Source organism: Triticum aestivum, chromosome 2A (genome assembly GCF_018294505.1).
Source record: "Triticum aestivum cultivar Chinese Spring chromosome 2A, IWGSC CS RefSeq v2.1, whole genome shotgun sequence".
Lineage (NCBI taxonomy): Eukaryota > Viridiplantae > Streptophyta > Magnoliopsida > Poales > Poaceae > Triticum > Triticum aestivum.
In genome coordinates this window covers 518285216-518307023 of record NC_057797.1, presented here as the reverse complement: position 1 = coordinate 518307023, position 21808 = coordinate 518285216, and positions in this window count along the sequence as shown.

Below are 21808 nucleotides of genomic sequence, written 5' to 3'. Positions count from 1 at the left end.
TGAAGATGACCGCCGAGTGGTTCAGAGGGTGAAGTTATGTGTCTGTGTGTGAGAGAAAGATAAAAAGAGGGCGCATGACTGCATGTAGAGAGAATCATATATAGTGTATGTGATAGGAAGCAAGAGTGACGGCGAGAAATAAGGTTGATGGAGAAACGGATAAATAGAAATATATAGATGCTAGCTAGTGTGTGTGTGTTAGAGATAAGAGTCGAGTGGACCAAAAGGCTGAGTTATGTGTGTGGGTGTGAGAGAGATAGAGAGAGGGTGCATGTGAGTCACATACAAACAAATATCAGAGAGAAATGAGATCCCGGGAGATAGAGTTTTGTGTTTGTAAAAGAGAAATATATTTCACAACGAGAGTCGTAGCTAGAGAGACATATCAGGGAACGCGAGATATCTCTAGGGAGAGAGAGTGTGTGAGAGAGACATACAAGAGAGTGGTGGAGACATATGAGACCCTGGGAGACAGAGTTCGTGTTTGTGTGTGAGAAAGAGATATTTAAGAGGAAGAGTTGTAGCTTCTCATACCTAAGGAGCGCAAGACATCTCTGTGTGAGAGGGGGTGTGCGAGTGGCACACAAAGGAATAGTAGAGAGAAATGAGACCCCGGGAGACGAAGTTTGTGTTCGTGTGAGAGAAAGAGATTTCACAGGGAGAATCAGAGTTAGAGACACATAGCAGGGAGCGAGATATACTTAGAGAGAGATAGAGTGAAGGTTGAGGGAGAGAGTACCATCAGTGTGTTACGAAAATAAAAGATCATTGTCGACATACATGTAGCACGCGAAATGCTCGAGAGATGATGAAGGCTTATAGGTCTAGAGAGATATATAAGCATGAATGATAGCTATATGAGGCGAATATCTGGATTAAAGGGGATTCAAATATTTAAACTAGAGACCACGACATCGATAATACCATAACGAAAATTGGTGTATCAAACATGCATATTCATTTGAATTTGGGGACACGTGTAATGCTATATAGTTTATCAATATTAGTGATCCATAGATTCTTTAATTAGAGACAATGCATGGTTTATATGTAATTAATGTCTAAACAGGATTACACTATATGTTCCATCTGTGAAACACATTATACATATTTGAGAAGTAAAAAAACTGCATGAAACACACATTAATTGGAGACAGTTAGCGAGGAATGCATACATTGGATTTCAACATAAAAGTGGTTTCAAATATTTGAAAATCCAAATTAAGGTGGATACAGCCTTATGAATCTGAGATCATGCCATTTGTAAACCATATTTATGTATAAAGAGTGTTGTGCTTTTGAAAGTATATATAAAAAAGATGTATATAGAATTTTATTCCAATCGAAAATGGATCCTACCCGAACAAAAATAGAATACACACTAGATTCGAATTGAGTTGGCATGGTGAACGTGCACTCTTTCTCTGCAAAAATTTGAATGAAGCGAGGAAAGTTGCAGTAACCGCCCGAAACCAAAATCAGTGAGATGCAAATTATTGCCTATCCCTGACACGCAAAGCTTACCGACTCGATTTCTATAGGTTTCGATAGGGGTAGGCTTGTAATTTCACTCAAACGTGACATAACCGCCTGTCACCTGGATTCATACACGGTGGGCGCCAAAACACAATGGGGCTCCTCGGTCGAAATCGCCTCCCTCCCCGATTCAAACATGGTGGGCGCCAAAACAAACTCTCGTCGGCCAAAATCTTCGTCAGCAAATATTTGGTGTATGCGAGATTACCGTCCTATCCCTGATACGTGTCCAATGTATCTATAATTTGTTATTGTTCCATGCTTTATATTATCATTCTTGGATGTTTTATAATCATTTTATATCATTTTTTGGAACTAACCTATTGACATAGTGCCAAGTGTCGGTTGTTGTTTTCTGCATGTTTTTTACATTGCAGGAAATCAATACAAAACGGAGTCCAAACGCAACGAACCTTTTTGAGGATTTTTTTGGACCAAAAGACATCCAGTGGGCCGAAGAAGCACTTGGGGGCTACTCCGAGGGGAGCACAACCCACCAGGGCGCGCCTGGAGGCCCAGTCGCGCCCTGGTAGGTTGTGCCCACCTCGGGTGCCCCCCGGCCGCCTCTTTGCTCTATAAATACCCCAATATTCTAGAAACCGTAGGGGAGTCGACGAAAATCAATTCCAGCCGCCGCAGAGTCCAGAACCACCAGATCCAATCTAGACACCATCACGGAGGGGTTCACCACTTCCATTGGTGCCTCTCCGATGATGTGTGAGTAGTTCTTTGTAGACCTTATGGTCCGTAGTTAGTAGCTAGATGGCTTCCTCCCTCTCGTTTGATTCTCAATACAATGGTCTCTTGGAGATCCATGTGATGTAACTCTTTTTGCGGTGTGTTTGTTGGGATCGGATGAACTTTGAGTTTATGATCAGATCTATCTTTTTATGCATGAAAGTTATTTGAGTTTCTTCGATCTCTTATATGCATGATTGCTTATAGCCTCGTATTTCTTCTCCGATATTTGGGTTTTGTTTGGCCAACTTGATCTATTTATCTTGCAATGGGAAGAGGTGCTTTGTAGTGGGTTCGCTCTTATAGTGCTTGATGCCAGTGGCAGAACGGGAACCGAGACATATGTATCATTGCTACTAAGGATAAAACGATGGGGTCTGTTTCTACATAAATAGATCTTGTCTACATCATTTCATCGTTCTTATTGCATTACTCCGTTTCTCCATGAACTTAATACACTAGATGCAAGCCGGATAGCGGTCAATGTGTGGAGTAATAGTAGTAAATGCAGGCAGGAGTCGGTCTACTAATCTTGGACGTGATGCCTATATAATGATCATTTCCTGGACATTGCCATGATTATTTGAAGTTCTATCAATTGTTCAATAGTAATTTGTTTACCAAAGGTTTGCTGTTCTTCTCGAGAGAAGCCACTAGTGAAATCTACGGCCCCCGGGTCTCTTTCTCATATTATTTGACTTTGCGATCTATTTTCCTTTGCTTTTATTTTGAGATCTATTAAACCAAAAATACAAAAATACCTTGCTGCACTTTATTTTATTTGGCGCTCGATCTATCAATATTTACTCCTCGCTCACGTTCGTTTGCCAATTTCTGGCGCCGCTACCTGAAAGGGATTGACAACCCCTTTTACACGTCAGGTTGCAAGTATTTGTTATTTGTGTGCAGGTGCTGTTTATGTAGTGTTGCTTGGTTCTCCTACTGGTTCGATAACCTTGGGTTCATCACTGAGGGAAATACCTACCGCCGTTGTGCTGCATCATCCCTTCCTCTTTGGGGAAATAACGATGTAGCTTCAAGCCGCATCAATCCCCAACCGACTAATATTGTTGTGATGCGGGAAATTTTAAACGGGGGCTAAGTTTGTAAATTTCCTCGCATTTGAGACAAGCGCTCCCTGAAGACATGGTTCCCTCTTCCTCTCTCCCTCCATTTCCCCATTCGTACTCCGTGGGCGCCAAAACACCCTCTCCACCCCAGCCTCCTCCGTCCGCCACCCCATCCACCGTTGTCCTCCTCCACCATGCTGGAGCTGATACCCTGACACCGTCGTCCATTACAAGAGATCGACCTCTCTCATCCATGGCTTCAGACCAGGATCCTTGCATCCCGTCCTCTCGCTTCATCCTCGTTGTCGTCCACCTTGTCGGCGCTGCTCCTACGACTGTCTTGTCCATCGCGCCAGGACATTTCCCCCGCAGCCACCATCTACCCTCCTAGATCTGCATCCACACTACCGACAGCCATCACTATCGCAACACCTTCAAATTCTCACAGATGCATACACGGGGACGCACCAAAGGCGGTACTCTTTCGTATCTGCTCAAATTATTTATCGCAACAAAAAAATAGATCGCCACTGCTTTACTGTGATTTCTTGTCCATCACTTACTTGTTAGTTGAAAGTGCGAAGTTGCCTTTGTCCGGTTTGCACCTTCAGATCCGCCATGGCACGCTCAACACTAATGCTTATGGTTTTCCCCTTTTATATACCACACTAGTTAAATGACAGCAGACTAAATTTCAAAATTGGGTCAGTCGGTTTTTGAGAGCTCGCCGGAGTTCGCTGGTGGGAAGGAAGGGGCTCATCGGAGGGTTGCCCCATTATCTATCTTAGGGTTTTGGGTGGGGACAGTGGTTGTGGGGGGCTGTCGTTGGGCTATGGTGGGGCTGTTGGAAATATGCCCTAGAGGCAATAATAAATTGGTTATTATTATATTTCATTGTTCATGATAATCGTTTATTATCCATGCTAGAATTGTATTGATAGGAAACTCAGATACATGTGTGGATACATAGACAACACCATGTCCCTAGTAAGCCTCTAGCTCGTTGATCAATAGATGGTTACGGTTTCCTGACCATGGACATTGGATGTCGTTGATAACGGGATCACATCATTAGGAGAATGATCTGATGGACAAGACCCAATCCTAAGCCTAGCACAAGATCATGTAGTTCATATGCTAAAGCTTTTCTAAGGTCAAGTATCATTTCCTTAGACCATGAGATTGTGCAACTCCCGGATACCGTAGGAGTGCTTTGGGTGTGCCAAACGTCACAAGTAACTGGGTGGCTATAAAGGTACACTACAGGTATCTCCGAAAGTGTCTGTTGGGTTGGCACGAATCGAGACTGGGATTTGTCACTCCGTGTAAACGGAGAGGTATCTCTGGGCCCACTTGGTAGGACATCATCATAATGTGCACAATGTGATCAAGGAGTTGATCACGGGATGATGTGTTACGGAACGAGTAAAGAGACTTGTCGGTAACGAGATTGAACAAGGTATCGGGATACCGACGATCGAATCTCGGGCAAGTATCGTACCGCTAGACAAAGGGAATTGTATACGGGATTGATCGAATCCTCGACATCGTGGTTCATCCGATGAGATCATCGTGGAACATGTGGGAACCAACATGGGTATCCAGATCCCACTATTGGTTATTGACCGGAGAACGTCTCGGTCATGTCTTCATGGTTCCCGAACCCGTAGGGTCTACAGACTTAAGGTTCGATGACGCTAGGGTTATAAAGGAAGTTTGTATATGGTTACCGAATGTTGTTCGAAGTCCCGGGTGAGATACCGGACGTCACGAGGAGTTCCGGAATGGTCCGGAGGTAAAGATTTATATATGGGAAGTCCTGTTTTGGTCACCGGAAAAGTTTTGGGGTTTATCAGTAACATACCGGGACCACCGGGAGGGTCCCGGGGGTCCACCAAGTGGGGCCACAAGCCCCGGAGGGCTGCATCGGCCAAGTGTGGGAGGGGACCAGCCCCAGGTGGGATGGTGCACCCCCCCACAAGGGCCCAAGGCGCCTAAGGGGAGGAGGGGGCAAACCCTAAGGGCAGATGGGCCTTAGGGCCCATGCCTGGTGCGCCTCCCTCTCCCCCTCCCCTGGCCGCCCCACCAGATGGGATTTGGGCTGGCCGCCGCCCCTAGGGTGGAACCCTAGGTGGGGCGCAGCCCCCTCCCTCTCCCCTATATATAGTTGAGGTCTTTGGGGCTGCCAACACATGAGTTTCTGACCTCTCCCTGGCACAGCTCTACCTCTCTTTCTCCTCATATCTCGCGGTGCTTGGCGAAGCCCTGCTGGATCACCATGCTCCTCCTCCACCACCACGCCGTTGTGCTGCTGCTGGATGGATTCTTCCTCAACCTCTCCCTCTCTCCTTGCTGGATCAAGGCATGGGAGACGTCACCGGGCTGTACGTGTGTTGAACGCGGAGGTGCCATCCATTCGGCACTAGGATCTCCGGTGATTTGGATCACGACGAGTACGACTCCTTCACCCCCGTTCTCTTGAACGCTTCCGCTTAGCGATCTACAAGGGTATGTAGATGCACTCTCCTTCCCCTCGTTGTTGGTTTCTCCATAGATAGATCTTGGTGACACGTAGGAAAATTTTGAATTTCTGCTACGTTACCCAACAGGGGCCTCGCCGGAGGCAAAACTCGAGACATACGTGCAAGCAGTGCTCCTCAACCCATCAACCTAAACAACATGCCACTCATAATTCCAAACTTAGTTGCTCAAATATGAATCTGATATGATGGTGACATGTAGTAAAACAGAGAATGTTTAATTGGTCAGTTAATGTTTCTACTTTACTTCCGAAAAGCACATGCGCCACATATCGAGGGACAGCATGGAGTTGCATTCTTTATGCGCTCTGGTTGATCATGTGTGGCCAACCAACATTTTATTATCCAAAATCTGCTTGCTCTTCTTTAGCATGCTCCTCTTCTGTTCTTCCTTTGTAAGTACACTCTCCGTACCTAAATATAAGTCTTTGTAGAGATTCCTCCATGGACTACATACAGAGCAAAATGAGTGAATCTACACTCGGAAATGTATCTATATACATCCGTATGTGATCCATAGTGGAATCTCTACAAAGAATTGTATTTAGGAACAAAGGGAGTATAATAGTTGTACAGTTTGTTCTTTGTAGTGAAGAGGAGTCGGGACATTTGAAGTGTACAGGTCTATTCGGCCGCTTGTCATGGACGCTTTCAACTCTTCGTGTTGGTCTTCATGTCAATTGGCATGGACGCTTTCAACTCTTCATATTCAATTGTATGTGTCGCCTTTGAGAGTTAGACTGGTAGTAACAGTACTGCGCCTTCAGTTGTAGAGAGCTGGTATGCGAAGCCTTTCTAGCCGTACCGGCAATATTGGCACATATATTCCAGCAAGTTCCACTTTCCTGATTTTTCTCCTGATGCTTAGGGTTTTCCCATTATATCTACACTACGATCTGCGTAGGTGCTTTGTGTCCTACTAGCAACCGTCCACCCTTTAAAGCTAAATAACACACCAATCATACGTCCTAAGGTTCTTCAAATATGAATGTGATATGATACTGACATTAGCTAACAGACACACATTTAATTGGTTAGCTAATGCTCCCACTTGAGTTTCCAAATGCATGTGGCCACATATAGAGAGACATCATGGAATTGCATTTCTTTGGGCGCTCTGATTCATCATGGGTGGGCAACCAACATTGTATAGAAAGAAGGGGAATCTCAATAATATGTTTCCCATTCTATTCTTTAACATGTTCCTCTTATGTTCTTCTTTAGTAAGTACAGTATGTTCCTTGTCAGGAAGGGGAGCAGGTACATCTGCAATCGATAGCTCTATTGGGCCGGTTCTGCTACATGATTTCGCACTTCGAGTTGGTCTTCCATAATATCCTGGAAATGGTGGGAGCCATGCGGTCTTTGATAGACTAAACTGATAGTAACTGTTATGCGCCTTCAGATGAATAGAGCTAGCCTGTTGGTGATCGATAGGCTGCATATTAGTAGCGGCAAAACCCTGTATTTTCCAGCCAGTTTTGCTTTCCCTATTTATTTATGGTGGTTATGGTGTACCCCTATTATCTACACTACAATCTGCCGAATGGCTCTGCGCTCTTGTTATCATGGTTTGGCAATAAACTTTCTATACGATATATTATGAACCTATCATCTGCCAACTATCCTTACATTTGGGACCCCCAACAGGGAGCCTATTTTTTGTGTAGTTGTTCCATATTATATTAATCTACTCACCATATTACAGTACACATGGGCTCTCTCATCAGAATCCAGTGATAGAACACAAGGGTTTACAGGGAGCCTCTATTATATTACAATATCCTCTGCATTACAAAGATAATCTCACTACTATTTGTGTTTTCATGCTTTACAGATATTGTACATAATCACAATGAATATAAGAATGCACACATCAGAAGAATATTGCGGAATAGTTCAATGGGTAACAAACTTGGCATCAAGGGATTGAGGTCCATTGTGGATGCAATGAAGCCCACATGCTCCCGACCTATAGATTCGTATTCAGAATATGATCCTAATGACTATTTTGAGCTCAAGGAGTCAAAGGCCGATGGCATATCCTATTCACCCAATAAGGTGCCTCTTCTAATTTGGCAAGGTTTTATTGGTTGCACATATCTTGCATAAGGTGTCTTGCATTTCTTTTGCTTCGTTGCACCGCCATCTACATAGTTTACTCATGATATATGTGAAGATGCCATGCTCATCCATTATCAACACCTATTCCATTTGTTGTCATACCATGTTTTTCTATTCAAATGTTGTTCTTGTGTTTCAGACAACCAAAAGGAAGAGGGTGATTGCAGAACCTGAAGGAGTACAAGCAAAGTCCTTGAAAAAGGTGGTGCTACCGGAGAAATCACATAACACCTGACGTATATTGGCGATAGAACTAACGCCGCAAAACCTAGGATATCGCAACTACGCTGGTCGTTGCTTTGCTCTTGTGAGTACCTATTTTCCTATCGATGTCCTTACATTCATACCTGGTGGATTATGTGACATCATTGTGCATTATAGCTCACTTCCACTGTTAACTCCAAATTATCAGATCTATATTAATGCTTAAATTGATATAGAATAAACCCAATGCTTATGAAGAAATTTAGTTCTGCATTGTTCTTGTAAGTATATGTTGTCCTTCATAACTGTACTTATATTTGTCAGCTAGTTCTTCATGTACACTTTGCATCTTATTTTCCCTTGTCCTCCATTTTCTAAACATTAGATCTACATTTACTCTTGCCAAAATATTAAATAAAACCAATGTTACTGAAGAAGTTTAGCTCCGCATTACTCTTATCAGTGTCCTTTGCATGTATGTTGTATTTACATTTGTACTCTGCATCGTAAGTTAAATAATCGCCATTTGTTCCTATATTTTCACATCTTTATTTACTATTAACAAAATGTAGAATAAAGCCAATGCTCTTGAAGAAGAGTGTGCGGTAAACTTCTTGAATTGCCCCCCCATCAATATGGACAAAGGCTTTATAGAGCCTGTCTTCACTACTAATGTAAGTTTGTCCTCCTCGAGCCTTCGAACTTTGTTGTGTATATTTGGATAGCTATGAGTGCAAATGCTGTTTATTTTTGTCATCTGCATCAAATTGCTTGTTCAAAGTTTATAAAGTAGAAGTACATAAACGTAAGTTTGTCCTTCTCAATTTCAGTCTTTAGTTGTACAACCTAGTTCCTTATTCATAACATGTAAATTAAACTAAACATAGCGAGTTATCTTCTTTAAAACTATGTGCATGCTTGTGTTCTTGATCTGTAATCCAGTGGTGTGGTGATACTACCAACAACAGCACAATGTCATATCCTGCTATGTCTCAACTATGAACAATGTCATATTATATTAATGTTATTTAAATCGTGCCTCTTTATTTCCAATCTAAAATGGTATAAATTGACAGTAGACTCACCATTCATGCTTATACGTTGTATAGAACGACATGTACGCTTGTGTTCTTGATCTGTAACCCAGTGGTCTAGTGAAGCTGGCCGCTCCTGCACAATGCCATTTCCAGTTGTCTTAACTATGAACAATGCCTATTATGTTAATGCTATTTTAAACCGCATCTCTTTATTTATGATAAATAAATGAGATGAATTGACAGCGCCGATGCTTATACATGCAAAACCTATTATCTACCTACTTGTTTCTCTTTCTGGGTGACAACACTGCTGCTAGGAAGAACTGCCACAATGATAGTGAGACGAACCCATTGTTTGTCCCTCTAACACATATTCCAGAGAAGAAGGCAACATATCTTGAGGGTAGGGATACAACCACGAAGTAATATCTTGATGTAGTGTCAAACTTACTCAGTGACACAAGCTCGATGAAGTCGCCGCCTGAATTTGTTCGACTTTTTCAGTCTAAAATTAAAGCAGAAAGACATGCTTACGCTCAAATCTGACTGGAAATCCAATCTCTATGCAAGATTAAACGTAAGTACATGATGTTTATTGATGCTATGCGATACGTCCATTCTGCATCATGCTTTTATATCGATATTTATTGCATTATGGATTGTTATTTCACTTTATGTCACAATACTTATGGCTACTCTCTCTTATTTTACAAGGTGTACATAAGGAAGGAGAATGCTGGCAGCTGGAATTCTGGGCTGGAAAAGGAGCAAAAATTTGAGACCTATTCTGCGCAACTCCAAAAGTCCTGAAACTCCACGGAACATCTTAAAATAAATAAAGAAAAATCCTCGCCAAAGATGAAGGCCAGGGGGCCCACACCCTGCTCACGAGGGTAGGGGCGCGCCCCCTACCTCGTGGGCCCCCTGGTGGCTCTCCGACGTCCATCTTCTCCTATATGAAGTCTTTCGATGAGAAAAAAATCAGAAGGAACCTTTCGGGACGAGACTCCGCCGCCACGAGGCGGAACCTTGGCGGAACCAATCTAGAGCTCTGGCAGAGCTGTTCTGCCGGGGATACTTCCCTCCGGGAGGGGGAAATCATCACCATCGTCATCACCAACGCTCCTCTCATCGGGAGAGGGCAATCTCCATCAACATCTTCACCAGCACCATCTCATCTCCAAACCCTAGTTCATCTCTTGTATCCAATTCTTGTCTCAAAGTCCGGGATTGGTGCTAGTAGGTTGCTAGTAGTGTTGATTACTCCTTGTAGTTGATGCTAGTTGGTTTATTTGGTGGAAGATCATATGTTCAGATCCTATATGCATATTATTACCCCTCTGATTATGAACATGAATATGCTTTGTGAGTAATTACGTTTGTTCCTGAGGACAAGGGAGAAGTCTTGCTATTAGTAGTCATGTGAATTTGGTATTCGTTTGATATTTTGATAAGATGTATGTTGTCTAGCCTCTAGTGGTGTTATGTGAACGTCGACTACATAACACTTCACCATTATTTGGGCCTAGAGGAAGGCATTGGGAAGTAATAAGTAGATGATGGGTTGCTAGAGTGACAGAAGCTTAAACCCTAGTTTATGCGTTGCTTCGTAAGGGGCTGATTTGGATCCATATGTTTCATGCTATGGTTAGGTTTACCTTAATACTTTTGTTGTAGTTGCGGATGCTTGCAATAGAGGTTAATCATAAGTGGGATGCTTGTTCAAGTAAGAACAGCACCCAAGCACCGGTCCACCCACATATCAAATTATCAAAGTATCGAACGCGAATCATATGAACGTGATGAAAACTAGCTTGACGATATTCCCATGTGTCCTCGGGAGCGCTTTTCCTATTATAAGAGTTTGTTCCGGCTTGTCCTTTGCTACAAAAAGGATTGGGCCACCTTGCTGCACTTTATTTACTTTTGTTACTTGTTGCTCGTTACAATTTATCTTATCACAAAACTATCTGTTACCACTTATTTCAGTACTTGCAGAGAATACCTTGCTGAAAACCGCTTATCATTTCCTTCTGCTCCTCGTTGGGTTCGACACTCTTACTTATCGAAAGGACTACGATAGATCCCCTATACTTGTGGGTCATCAAGACTCTTTTCTGGCGCCGTTGCCGGGGAGTGTAGCGCCTTTGGTAGGTGGAATTTGGTAAGGAAAAATTTATATAGTGTGCTGAAATTTACTGTCACTTGTTACTATGGAAAGTAATTCTCTGAGGGGCTTGTTCGGGGTATCTTCACCCCGTCCAGTAGAGCAAAGAGTTGCTCCTCAACCTACTGAACCTATTGAAAATGAAACTCCTTTTGAATTTCCTTCGGGTATGATGGAAAAACTGCTAGCTAACCCTTTTACAGGAGATGGAACAAAGCATCCTGATGAGCACTTAATATATGTGGATGAAGTTTGTGGATTATTTAAGCTTGCAGGTATACCCGATGATGTTGCTAAGAAGAAGGTCTTCCCTTTATCTTTGAAGGGAGACGCATTGATATGGTATAGGCTATGTGATGATATGAGATCATGGAACTATAAAAGATTGAAATTGGAATTTCATCAAAAGTATTACCCTATGCATCTTGTTCATCGTGATCGCAATTATATATATAATTTCTGGCCTCGCGAAGGAGAAAGCATCGCTCAAGCTTGGGGGAGGCTTAAATCAATGTTATATTCATGCCCCAATCATGAGCTCTCGAGAGAAATAATTATGCAAAGTTTTTATGCTCGGCTTTCTGAAAACAATCGCACCATGCTCGATACTTCTTGTGCTGGCTCTTTTATGATGAAGACTATTGAATTCAGATGGAATTTATTGGATAGAATTAAACGCAACTCTGAAGATTGGGACCTCGACGAAGGTAAGGAGTCAGGTATGACACCTAAGTTTGATTGTGTTAAATCTTTTATGGATACCGATATTTTCCGTAAGTTTAGCACTAAATATGGACTTGACTCTGAGATAGTAGCTTCTTTCTGTGAATCTTTTGCTACTTATGTTGATCTCCCTAAGGAGAAGTGGTTTAAATATCATCCTCCCATAGAAGTAAAAGTAGCTGCACCTATTAAAGTTGAAGAAAAGACTGTCACTTATAATGATCCTATTGTTCCTACTTCTTATGTTGAGAAACCACCTTTCCCTGTTAGAATAAAGGATCATGCTAAAGCTTCAACTGTTGTTCGTAAAAGCAATATTAGAACTTATACACCTCCTGAGCAAGTTAAAGTAGAACCTAATATTGCTATTGTTAAAGATCTCTTGTCTGATAATATTGATGGGCATGTTATTCAGTTCGAAGGTGAAACTGCTAGAATTGCTAAACCTTGTGATAAAGATAAACATAGACCTGTGGTAGGCGTGCCTGTTATTTCTGTTAAAATAGGAGATCATTGTTATCATGGCTTATGTGATATGGGTGCTAGTGCTAGTGTTATACCTATGACTTATACAAAGAAATTAAGCATGAAATTGCACCTGCTGAGTTAGAAGGTATTGATGTCACAATTAAACTTGCCAATAGAGATACTATTTCACCAATTGGAATTGTTAGAGATGTTGAAGTCTTGTGTGGGAAAACTAAATATCCTGCTGATTTTCTTGTTCTTACTTCTCCACAAGATAGCTTTTGTCCCATTATATTTGGTAGACCCTTCTTGAACACTGTTAATGCTAGGATAGATTGCAAAAGAATGTTGTTACTATTGGCTTGGATGATATGGTTCATGAGTTTAATTTCTCTAAATTTAGTAAACAACATCGTGAGGAAGAATTACCTAGTAAGGATGAAATTATTGGTCTTGCTTCTATTGCCGTACCTCCTAGTGATCCTTTAGAACACTATTTGCTAGACCATGAAAATGATATGTTCATGAATGAAAGAAGGGAAATAGATGAAGTATTCTTTAAACAGGAACCTATTCTGCAACACAATTTGCCTGTTGAAATTTTAGGGGATCCTCCTCCACCCAAGGGTGATCCCGTGTTTGAGCTTAAACCTTTGCCTGATAATCTTAAATATGCTTATCTTGATGAAAAGAAGATATATCCTGTTATTATTAGTGCTAACCTTTCAGAGCATGAAGAAGAAAGATTATTGAAAACTCTGAAGAAGCATCGTGCTGCTATTGGATATACTCTTGATGATCTTAAGGGCATTAGTCCCACTCTATGTCAACATAAAATAAATTTGGAAGCAGATGCCAAACCAGTTCGTGATCCTCAACGACGTCTGAATCCTAAAATGAAAGAAGTGGTAAGAAAAGAAATACTCAAGCTTCTGGAGGCAGGTATAATTTATCCCGTTGCTGATAGTCAGTGGGTAAGTCCTGTCCATTGTGTCCCTAAGAAGGGAGGTATTACTGTTGTTCCTAATGATAAAGATGAATTGATTCCACAAAGAATTATCACAGGTTATAGGATGGTAATTGATTTCCGCAAATTAAATAAAGCTACTAAGAAAGATCATTACCCCTTACCTTTTATTGATCAAATGCTAGAAAGATTATGCAAACATACACACTATTGCTTTCTAGATGGTTATTCTGGTTTCTCTCAAATACCTGTGTCGGCTAGAGATCAATCAAAGACTACTTTTACATGCCCTTTTGGTACTTTTGCTTATAGACGTATGCCTTTTGGTTTATGTAATGCACCTGCTACCTTTCAAAGATGCATGATGGCTATATTCTCTGACTTTTGTGAAAAGATTTGTGAGGTTTTCATGGACGATTTTTCCGTCTATGGTTCCTCTTTTGATGATTGCTTGAGCAATCTTGATCGAGTTTTGCAGAGATGTGAAGAAACTAATCTTGTCTTGAATTGGGAAAAGTGCCACTTTATGGTTAATGAAGGTATTGTCTTGGGGCATAAAGTTTCTGAAAGAGGTATTGAAGTTGATAAAGCCAAGGTCGATGCTATTGAAAAGATGCCATGTCCCAAGGACATCAAAGGTATAAGAAGTTTCCTTGGTCACGCCGGATTTTACAGGAGGTTCATTAAGGACTTCTCAAAAATTTCTCGGCCTCTGACTAATTTATTGCAAAAAGATATACCATTTGTCTTTGATGATGATTGTGTAGAAGCATTTGAAATACTTAAGAAAGCATTAGTCTCTGCACCTGTTGTTCAGCCACCTGATTGGAATTTACCCTTTGAAATTATGTGTGATGCTAGTGATTATGCTGTAGGTGCTGTTCTAGGGCAAAGAGTTGATAAGAAATTAAATGTTATTCATTATGCTAGTAAGACTCTAGACAATGCTCAAAGAAATTATGCTACTACTGAAAAAGAGCTTTTAGCAGTTGTATTTGCTTGTGATAAGTTCAGACCTTATATTGTTGATTCTAAAGTAACTATTCACACTGATCATGCTGCTATTAAATACCTTATGGAAAAGAAAGATGCTAAACCTAGACTTATTAGATGGGTTCTCTTGCTACAAGAATTTGATTTGCATATTGTTGATAGAAAGGGAGCTGAGAACCCCGTTGCAGACAACTTGTCTAGGTTAGAGAATGTTCTTGATGACCCACTACCTATTAATGATAGCTTTCCTGATGAACAATTAAATGTTATAAGTACTTCTCGTAGTACTCCATGGTATGCTGATTATGCTAATTATATTGTTGCTAAGTTTATACCACCTAGCTTCACATACCAGCAAAAGAAAAAGTTTTTCTATGATTTGAGACATTACTTTTGGGATGACCCACATCTTTATAAAGAAGGAGTAGATGGTGTTATTAGACGTTGTGTACCTGAGCATGAACAGGAACAGATCCTACGCAAGTGTCATTCCGAGGCTTATGGAGGACACCACGCTGGAGATAGAACTGCACATAAGGTATTGCAATCTGGTTTTTATTGGCCTACTCTCTTCAAGGATGCCCGTAAGTTTGTCTTGTCTTGTGATGAATGTCAAAGAATTGGTAATATTAGTAGACGTCAAGAAATGCCTATGAATTATTCTCTTGTTATTGAACCGTTTGATGTTTGGGGCTTTGATTATATGGGACCTTTTCCTGCCTCTAATGGATACACACATATTTTAGTTGCTGTTGATTACGTTACTAAGTGGGTAGAAGCTATTCCAACTAGTAGTGCTGATCATAACACTTCTATTAAAATGCTTAAGAAGTTATTTTTCCGAGGTTTGGAGTCCCTAGATATTTAATGACTGATGGTGGTTCACACTTTATTCATGGTGCTTTCCGTAAAATGCTTGCTAAATATGATGTTAATCATAGAATTGCATCTCCTTATCACCCTCAGTCTAGTGGTCAAGTAGAGTTGAGCAATAGAGAGCTCAAATTAATTTTGCAAAAGACTGTTAATAGGTCTAGAAAGAATTGGTCCAAGAAACTTGATGATGCATTATGGGCTTATAGAACTGCATACAAAAATCCTATGGGTATGTCTCCGTATAAAATGGTTTATGGAAAAGCATGTCACTTACCTCTCGAACTAGAACATAAGGCATATTGGGCTATTAAAGAGCTCAACTATGATTTCAAACTTGCCGGTGAGAAGAGGTTATTTGATATTAGCTCACTTGATGAATGGAGAACCCAAGCTTATGAAAATGCCAAGTTGTTTAAAGAAAAAGTTAAAAGATGGCATGACAAAAGGATACAAAAGCGTGAGTTTAATGTAGGTGATTATGTATTGCTATACAACTCTCGTTTAAGATTTTTTGCAGGAAAACTTCTCTCTAAATGGGAAGGCCCCTATGTTATCGAAGAGGTCTATCGTTCCGGTGCCATAAAAATCAACAACTTCGAGGGCACAATCCGAAGGTGGTAAACGGTCAAAGAATCAAACATTATATCTCAGGTAATCCCATAAATGTTGAAACCAATATTATTGAAACCGTAACCCCAGAGGAATACATAAGGGACACTTTCCGGAACGTTTCAGACTCCGAAAAGGAATAGGTATGTGGTACGGTAAGTAAACCGACTCCAAAACAATTTTAAGGCAATATTTCTCCGTTTTGGAATATTTAGAAAAATAGAAAAATAAGTAGCAGTCCGGGAAGGACACGAGGGCCCCACGAGGGTGGTGGGCGCGCCCTACCCCTGGGCGCCCCCTACCTCGTGAGCACCTCGTGTGCCTTCCGGACTCCGTTTTCTTGCACGATACGTATTTTGGTCGGTAAAAATTCATTATATAACCTCCCGAAGGTTTTGACTCCCGTATCACGCAAACCTCCTCTGTTCTTGTTTCGAGCTGTTTTTCTGACAGATCTAGGTTATCATGACGGCCCCAAGCGCCTCCAAGGACAAGTTCTTCGAGAAGGTCATCAACCCTTACCTCGCGGAGGTGCTGCGACACCCTCAAACCATTGAGTTGCGTGATGGGTTGCTGCACATCCGCGATGAAGAGGGACCAAAGGGGACCGGAAGCATGGAGACGAGGCTCGAAGCAGTGGAGCAACAAGTTTTCAAGTGCCAAGGGATGGTGGAACGTGGACTCAACTCTAACCACATGATGATCGCGGAGTTCACTAGCAACCACAAGTTGGATGCTGACAACATCGGGGAGACTATCTTCAAGCTTCATGAGAAGATCGAGCACCTCCAAGCCCAAATCTATGACCTGCAAAACCAAAACTGTGAGTATGAATATAGATTCAAAAGGATGAGTTTGGCTGCAGATTTGAGGATCCCGGAGACTCGATCATCTTTCTATGATGGAGAACCTATGCCTTGGAAGATGGACGCAAGGCCCGCATCATCTACAACACCTCCACCTTCTTCACCGACAAAGGAGATATAATCACATGGGTATGGGCACTCCCCTTGGCAACTGCCAAGCTTGGGGGAGGTGCCCCGGTATCGTATCACAATCACAACTCCTATCTTTACCGTTTTTCTTAGTTCGATCCTATTAGTAGTATCTTGATCTAGTAGAATAAAGTTTATGGCATGATCTAGTTTTGAGTTTGCTTTATGATCTCTCTTTGTAATCGAGTCCGTGAGCTATATATAATAAAGATTAGTGTTGAGTCAAGGGCTTGATTATTTTGCCATGATCTTGGGTGAATAAAAGAAAAGAGAAAAGAATAAAAAGAAACAAAAAGTTCATATTGATCTTATTGAGAGTAATGACTTCACATAGAAAGAGTATGATGATTAAAAGTTGTTGGGAGTTGGCAGACATAGCTTTGGTCATTGTTGCAATTAATAGGAAGTAATAAGGAAAGAGAGGTTTTCACATATAGATATATTATCATTGACATCTTTTATGATTGGGAGCACTCATTAAAATATGACATGCTAAAGAGTTGATGTTGGACAAGGAAGACAACGTAATGAGTTATGTCTTTCTTATATCTGAGATAAAGTATGTTGTCATGGATCCTCTAACTTGTTGAGCTTGCCTTTCCCCCTCATGCTAGCCAAATTCTCAGCACCAAGTAGAAATACTACTTGTGCTTCCAAATACCCTTAAACCAGTTTTGCCATGAGAGTCCACCATATCTACCTATGGATTGAGTAAGATCCTTCAAGTAAGTTGTCATCGGTGCAAAGCAATAAAAATTGCTCTAAATATGTATGATTGATTGGTGTGGGAGAAATAAGCTTTATACGATCTTGTGATGTGGAAGTAATAAAAGCGACGGACTGCATAATAAAGGTTCATATCACAAGGGGCAATATAAAGTGACGTTCTTTCGCATTGAGATTTTATGCATCCAACCATAAAAGTGCATGGCAACCTCTGCTTCCCTCTGCGAAGGGCCTATCCTTTATTATTATCTTCTACCTTATGCAAGAGTCATGGTGATCTTCACCTTTTCTTTTTCATTTTATCCTTTGGCAAGCTCAGCATGTTGGAAAGAACATGATATATATATATATATATATATATATATATATATATATAATTGGATGTAGGGGAGCATGAACCATTATTGTTGACATTACCCTTGAGGTAAAAGGTTGTGGGGCAAAACTATAAGCCCCAATCTTTCTCTGTGTCCGATTAAAACTTCATAACCACAAGTATTGCGTGAGTGTTAGCAATTATGGAGGACTAAATAATAATTGAGTATGTGGACTTGCTTTTTAGCTCTGACATAGACTCTTTCCGATGTTATGATAAATTGCAATTGCTTCAATGACTGAGATTATAGTTTGTCGGAGCCCAATAAGGTTTATGATTTATACTTTTGCATTGTGAATAGATCATCACTTGAACATAAGTAATCATATGACAAAATCTATATATGTTGCTGTTATGAGAATAATCATGATGCCTTCATGTCCGTATTTTATTTTTATCGACGCCTCTACCTCTAAACATGAGGACATATTTATTGTTATCGGCTTTTCGCTTGAGGACAAGCGAGGTCTAAGCTTGGGGGAGTTGATACGTCCATTTTGCATCATGCTTTTATATCGATATTTATTGCATTATGGACTGTTATTTCACTTCATGTCACAATACTTATGGCTATTATCTCTTATTTTACAAGGTTTACATAAGGAGGGAGAATGCTGGCAGTTGGAATTCTGGGCTGGAAAAGGAGCAAATACTAGAGACCTATTCTGCACAACTCCAAAAGTCCTGAAACTCCACGGAACATCTTAAAATAAATAAAGAAAAATCCTCGCCAAAGATGAAGGCCAGGGGGCCCACACCCTGCTCACGAGGGTGGGGGGCGCCCCCCCTAGGGCGCGCCCCCTACCTCGTGGGCCCCCTGGTGGCTCTCCGACGTCCATCTTCTCCTATATGAAGTCTTTCGATGAGAAAAAAACAGAAGGAACTTTTCGGGACGAGACACCGCCGCCACGTGGCGGAACCTTGGCGAAACCAATCTAGAGCTCTGGCAGAGCTGTTCTGCTGGGGATACTTCCGTCCGGGAGGGGGAAGTCATCACCATCGTCATCACCAACGCTCCTCTCATCGGGAGAGGGCAATCTCCATCAACATCTTCACCAGCACCATCTCATCTCCAAACCCTAGTTCATCTCTTGTATCCAATTCTTGTCTCAAAGTCCGGGATTGGTGCTAGTAGGTTGCTAGTAGTGTTGATTACTCCTTGTAGTTGATGCTAGTTGGTTTATTTGGTGGAAGATCATATGTTCAGATCCTATATGCATATTATTACCCCTCTGATTATGAACATGAATATGCTTTGTGAGTAATTACGTTTGTTCCTGAGGACAAGGGAGAAGTCTTGCTATTAGTAGTCATGTGAATTTGGTATTCGTTTGATATTTTGATAAGATGTATGTTGTCTAGCCTCTAGTGGTGTTATGTGAACGTCGACTACATAACACTTCACCATTATTTGGGCCTAGAGGAAGGCATTGGAAGTAATAAGTAGATGATGGGTTGCTAGAGTGACAGAAGCTTAAACCCTACTTTATGCGTTGCTTCGTAAGGGGATGATTTGGATCCATATCTTTCATGCTATGGTTAGGTTTACCTTAATACTTTTGTTGTAGTTGCGGATGCTTGCAATAGAGGTTAATCATAAGTGGGATGCTTGTCCAAGTAAGAACAGCACCCAAGCACCGGTCCACCCACATATCAAATTATCAAAGTATCAAACGCGAATCATATGAACGTGATGAAAACTAGCTTGACGTTATTCCCATGTGTCCTCGGGAGCGCTTTTCCTATTATAAGAGTTTGTTCCAGCTTGTCCTTTGCTACAAAAAGGATTGGGCCACCTCGCTGCACTTTATTTACTTTTGTTACTTGTTGCCTGGTACAATTTATCTTATCACAAAACTATCTGTTACCACTTATTTCAGTACTTCTAGAGAATACCTTGCTGAAAACCGCTTATCATTTCCTTCTGCTCCTCATTGGGTTCAACACTCTTACTTATCGAAAGGACTATGATAGATCCCCTATACTTGTGGGTCATCACTATGCAGCTTAAGTTGGTGGAAATAAGCGCCAAAGAAGCACAGTATCATTAGGTTGCTAAGCTGCTTGAGCTGCAGCTCCTGTGCCAGGCAAACCTTTCTTGAACTGTCTTGAAGTATTGTCGGTTATGTCTATTATTTTGTCGGCTAGTTAACTTCCGCTGGTGGGGACGTGCCCAGTTTATGTAATCTGCTGTCTGGTTGCCCTTTATTATCACTTGCGGTGAACTTTAATGCCGAGGGGATGTAATATGTTGTAATTTGTTTGTTGTATAGTCTAGGTTTATTCTTCGTCATGATTTTGTAATTTATTTGTTGTTTCTGCTATCGTCGCTCTGAGATAAGGTTGTAATCTTCGATCGGTGCACAATGAGCCAATAGGTTAGGTTTATAAAATAATAATTTCTATATTAAAACTGGCCGGTCGCCAATCGCTAGTACGGGCTGAACCGTGGGTCTACAATCATCTTGGGCCATTAGTTAGGTCTAATCTTAATCTAGCCCACTATTAGTTTTGGGCCATTAAAAGGCCGAGTAAACTACTTGCCTTAATTGGGCCCGAAAATTAAATAGGCATTTAACAGATTGAAAACTAGATTCAGCCTTAATTGTGGCGAACAAATCATGGGCCGACGGCGAGCTGTAATATAAAACAACCCATTATTGGCCCATTCGGGTGATGGGCCATTAACAAGGTGAAATGTTTTTGGGCCTTGGCTGACCCAATTACATGACGGGCATGAAATAGGCTAGATGTATAAAGGGCCTAAATTAGGCCCAACACTCTCAAGGACCTTTAACGGGCCGATAGGCAATTTGGGCTAGAATGTATCCACGAAGACTATGGGCCGTTAAGAGGTCGAAAGTAACCACGGACCATAATTAGGCCTAGGTGCAACTTGGGCCTTTAAATGGCCGAAAGTGAAACCGGGACGAAAGAGGCCCATATGTAGATAGGGCCGCTGACAGGCCGAAACTAATATCGGGCGAAACTGTTAAACGGGCCATTAAGAGGCCAGCAAATCAGGCCACCAATGGGCCCAATGTCACAGCAGCTGTTAAAAGGGTTGTATGTGTTATGGGCCGTAATTTTTCCCAAGAAATGAAAGTCAGTTAACGGGCCGGATCATGTTTGGACCGTAATTTGGCCCAAACTATTGCAGACTGTTAACGGACCAGATCTGATATGGCCGTAAACTGGCCCAGAATATTATAGTCATTTAGCGGCCCATATCTGATGTGGTCTATAATTTGGTCAAGAAAATGTTAGGCTGTTATTGGGCCGACCCATTAGATCTAACGAAATCTTGTGGGTATGTTCTTGGGTCGGCTTTTAGACCTATATGGGTTGTGCCACGTGTCGATGTTTCATTGGCGATTCTTGTCAAATGGACGGTTGACATCTGTCGGAACGCTGAGCCGACACGTGGATCTGCCGGCGAATGAGAATTTTACACATGGAAAATCCCCATTGGTCCGGGCTATTAACGGGTTATCGGATCCAAACCAGAACCCGATAGCTTAACGGTGACCTGTTATGGTGGATGCCACGTGTCGGTAACCCTTGACGAAAGCACTTCTATGATGTGTGATTTATCGTCATGGAAGTGGACACTTCTATGATGATAATTTTGATAATGTCATGGAACAGTTCTACGACAG